Raw genomic sequence first — 4,768 nt, forward strand, 5'->3', positions numbered from 1 at the left:
TCCTCCTTTCGGCTACACCATTTAATTGTGGCGTATAAGGAGGTGTCCATTCAGAGATAATTTTCTTTACTTTAAGATGGTCTAAAAATTTATTGGATAAGTATTCTTCTCCTCGATCAGATCAAAGGATTTTTATACTTTTTTTAGTTTATTTTTCGACCATATTTTGATACTCTTTGAATTTATCAAAGGCTTCGGATTTATATTTCATAAGATACACATATCCAAACCTAGATAAATCATCTGTAAATGTAATAAAATATGAGTATCCACCTCTAGCTTGAGTTGTCATAGGCCACATACATCTGTATGTACAAGTCCTAACAACTCGTTTATCCTATCTCCATGTCCACTAAATGAAGTCTTGGTCATTTTACCCATGAGACATGATTCACAAGTTCCTAATGATTCACAATCATAAGAATCAAAGAACTTTTCTTTGTACAACTTGTTAATCCTAGTCTCACTAATATGACCAAGTCGACAATGCCAAAGTAAGATATTATTTACATTATCTCTCTTACGTTTACTATTTTCATCAACATGAAAAATATTATCATTCAAGCATAGAGTCAACAAGACCATTGTCAAAAATGCCATGACAAATTATTTCATTAGAAAAATTAATCGAGCAACCATTGCTCGTTACAGATATTTGATATCCTTGTTTTATCAACAAGGGTACAGATACAATATTTCTAATGATCTTAGGTATGTAATAACAATTTGTTAGCTTTAAGATCTTCCCAGAAGGAAACTTCAAGATATATGTCCCTACAGCTTCTGCTTGGATAGAATCTCCTCCAGCACCATAGAGCTCGAAGTCTCCCTTCCTCAAACTTCTAATTTTCTGCAGCCCTACAATGATTTGTAGATATGAAAACCATAGGCAGTATCCAATACCCAAGAGTTTGAAATGGAAGAATTTAATGATAATATTGTATGTATCTCATACATACCTTTTGGTGCATTATTTGCACCAGTCTTCATTGTTGCAAGATAAGCCTTGCAATTCCTTTTCCAATGACCTGCCTTGCCGCAGTGGAAGCAGGTCGACTGTCCGGAGGTCTTCTTTTCCTTCTTTTTCTTATTTATACCACCTTTAGGGTTCAGCCTCCTTTTAGAACCTTTTTGCCTGCCTTCTTCTTGGAGATCCCATCCACAAGAAGAAGAGGAGCCTTATCCTTCTTGATATGGCTCTTTGCTGTCTTGAGCATATTTAACAGCTCAGGCAAGGAAGAATTTAGTTTGTTCATGTGATAGTTCATGACAAACTGAGAAAATGATTCTGGAAGTGATTGCAGGATTAGATCCTGACTTAACTCCCCATCCATAACAAAACCTAATTGACCTAATCGAGTGATCAGGTCAATAACCATCAAAATATGATTTTGTATGGATGACCCCTCTATCATTCTGGCATGGAATAACTGCTTAGATATCTCATATCTAGCAGTCCTACTCTGTTCTCCATAAAGCTCTTTTAAATTGAGCAATATGGAATGAGTGTCCATGCTATCATGCTGCCTCTGTAACTCATTTGTCATAGAGGCAAGTATGATACACTTGACAGTTAAAGAATCATTTTGCCACATCCTATATGTGGCTTTTTCTTCCTCTGTGGCATCTTCCCCAACTGGCTCAATGTCAGGGGTATCGAGGATGTAAGAAAGCTTCTCTTGACTAAGTACTATTTTAAGATTTCTCAACCAGTCAACATAGTTGGTACCAGTCAATTTATTTGTATCCAAAATGGAGCGAAGTGAAAGTGAAGAAGCCATTAATCTACATAATAAAGAACATTACATAAGCGAACAACTCAAGATGATATACACAATTAAATTAGGACTTTAATTTTATTGTGTCTCCCACTATTTTATCAACATCATAACCCTCTATATGATGTTCGAGAAAACCCTGATTGATTTTCTTAGTGGGATCGAGACCCTAATTCTTATAAAAGATCTTGTGGTTGCACAACAAACCTTTTATAAGTTTAATGGTAGGAAACTCTTTCCAATTGCATCTCATGCAATTCTCAATAAAAACCCTGGCCTCTAAAACATTAATAGCCTTGTGTTTACACAACAAACCATAATATTTTAGTTAAGTAGGACCCTTCATTTTAATATAGTCAAAATAGAATATAAATGCTTTTGTGGTTACACAACAAAGCATTATACTCAAAAATTGCTGTAAGCATCTTGATGCATCAGAACAATATTATGTCAGTTTCATAATTGGTCTGGTGGTTACATAACAAACCTAATATGGTTCGTGACATAATAATGTCCTAGCATAAAGGAAGGCCATAATGTAGTGAATATAACACCGAGCATCCCAGCCAAGAATTAAATTAATCTAATCAGCCAGGTAAGTGGGAGAGAGGTGGGGGTCCCCCGTTGCTTTCCTTAGACACCAATAATTTGGCCAGGTCAGACAACGGAACCAATTAGAAACACGTTCTCTTTACCAATCATGAACCACTTTCCTAGACACCGATTGATCAATTAGACATCATAGACTGGTTCTGCTATTGGTTAATTATACTATAACTTAATATCATTTTACAGAGGCTTTTCAGGTCTCAATGCACATTTAATTTCTATATCATACTAAATATATGAATAAAAGAAATTTGCATCATAATGAACACAATTCAATATGAAGAGCAACATTCCATAATTATATACATCATAATTTAATTATGAAATAATGAATATGATCTCATCATATTAAAACATAAATAATGATCATATCATATTTATATATTGCCAGAAATCATTAACATATCATCATATGATTTAATTCTAACAAGGTGGCTCTGATACCACTGAAAGGTTTTGATACAATGGGGAAGCACGGATTTCAAAGCAATTATTATGAAATCATAAAAATAAAACTAACTCCAAGATCACCTTATCAGAAATTAAACCATATAATATGCATTAATATCAAATAAAAGATATAGAAACATACCTCTTATCGCTAGACCCTATTTGTGCTTAATTGCCGGCAGCAATCTATCTGGGTTTCCACCAGGTGCCCACGTGTTCACCCTCCAACGTTGATCCACACGAAGACTCGACCAACCCACTAGCACTTATTTAAAAATACTTACAATTAAATTCTGATTTATCAGAATTTAAATGCAATTTGGGCAGAAGCTCCTTTCTTGGCTTTGCTGTCACACTGTTGGACCTTTTCTTGCCTTCCTTTCTTGCTCCTTGTCTCTTAATTTTTATTCCAATTCTCTAAGCCTTTTGAAGATTTCTTATCCTTTATCAGGACCTTATCTAGGCTAGAGAGAAAGAATAAAGAAAATTGGACAAGCAGAGCCTCTTGTAAGAAAGAAAGAAGATTTCTGAATGTGCACAGACTCCTCGGCGTGCACCCGTATTTATATTGCACGTAAAGGTGCAACCAAAACATCTCACACCTCTGACAATTATCTCATGCCTCCTTTCTATTTCTCATGCCCATAAATTAAGAAATGCCATGTGTACATCAAAGTTGGGTTGAAGAGGCGCCTTATTTCAGAAGGACTCTTCGATCTTAACTTACGGTGTTTAGATGAGAAGTCACAAAGCTTCTCTTATTGGCGCCATCAACCCATGCCTTTGGATCTGGAAGGAAGCCCATCCAATGGCCAAGATAAGGGTGCCAACTTGAAGAATGGCGCAAGAGATTAAGGGGCGTGGATAAGTTAAAACTTATCTCCCATTTGAAATTTCCAAGGGCGCTTCCAAGGGGTGGTGCATTGATTTAATCCTTATCCCTTCTCCTAATTTTTCTACGATATCTTTAATACTCAGAAGGACTCTTGGCACCTCCTAAGACATCTAAAATCATTTGTGAATAAAAGTCACGAAGAAAAATAGGAAAGATCAAGATAAGGTGCGCCATCTCTCATCCATGCGCCATGTGACACATGCGCATGGATTTAAATTCTTACCACTTCTCCTAATTTTTCTACGAAGAGTTTAATACTCAGAAGGACTCTTAGGCCTCCTAAGACATCTAAAAATCATTCATAGAATAAAAGTCATGAGAAAAAATAGGAAAGACCTTATCTAAAGGTGGCGCCAACTCCATCCATGCGCCATGTGGCTCATGCGCATGGATTCAAATCCACACGCCAGAGAGAGACTCTTAGGCATGTGGTTCCCTGGTTTTTGGCACCCAACAGCAAGCCAATTAAAACACTTCAACCAACTTCAAGACCAAATCCAATTTGGCTCAAATTGGTTCTAAATTAGCCCAAATCAGAACCCGATTCGAATTCGATTCGAATCTAAATGCTAGGGTTTCCAACATGTGCTAGCATGTTCAACTTGCAAACATGGTTTAATCAAATTAAACCCATGATCAATTTTTTTTGTGTGTGACCCATTGGTTCCACATCTAGCCAGTAGTGAGTCCAGATGCAATTTAGTCTAATTTGGTTAGAACACAACCCAGCCGATTTAGGTCAAATCAAGCTGAACCGTTTTGATCAATTAGAACAGCCTTTAATTAATGATCAAATTAAACTCTTTAATTTGATCAAACTCATAAGACATGATTGATGTCTAGCAACGTATCATGACTACCTGGAAGATATGGAATTTTGGTGGAAATACCAAAAATATCCTTCAGTGGAAAATTACCATGCATCTTTATCTTACGATCATCCTGCATCCCGAATATAAGTTTGGGTATGAAAAAATATCAAACCCAATTTTTTATATTTACATTTCTCTTGATAATGATTCAATTTATGAAATAT

This window comes from Elaeis guineensis, chromosome 10, assembly GCF_000442705.2.
Source record: "Elaeis guineensis isolate ETL-2024a chromosome 10, EG11, whole genome shotgun sequence".
NCBI lineage: Eukaryota > Viridiplantae > Streptophyta > Magnoliopsida > Arecales > Arecaceae > Elaeis > Elaeis guineensis.